The sequence below is a fragment of the Eptatretus burgeri genome, chromosome 9 (assembly GCF_056783735.1).
Source record: "Eptatretus burgeri isolate ZD-2024b chromosome 9, Ebu_testis_v1, whole genome shotgun sequence".
Classification (NCBI taxonomy): domain Eukaryota; kingdom Metazoa; phylum Chordata; class Myxini; order Myxiniformes; family Myxinidae; genus Eptatretus; species Eptatretus burgeri.
This window is the reverse complement of record NC_140969.1, coordinates 22407655-22408000: the sequence shown is the minus strand read 5'-3', so window position 1 is coordinate 22408000 and position 346 is coordinate 22407655.

Genomic DNA, 346 nt, shown 5'->3' with positions numbered 1-346 from the left:
AGCGCCCCCTCGACTGCCTTCGCCGCCGCCACCTCTCCAACTCTCCACAGCTCCGTCCAACTGCTTTCTCCGACTCTTCTCTTCACTGACTTCCCAACTCAACTCCTTGACTCTTTCCAACTCCACTACACTCCACCAACTCCCAACTCAACTCGACTGCCGGCGAGCGAACGCGGCCCTTTATAGCCCCTGGGGCCTCGCTCCTTCACCTTCGACCCTTTACCTCTGGCTGGCTCCCCATTGGACAGAGGAAAATGCTTTTTGAATGCTTTTTGAATGCTTTTTGATCCATGAATCTGCATATAGCGATATTACTCCGACGCACCTGGAGGCGGGGCCAAATCGC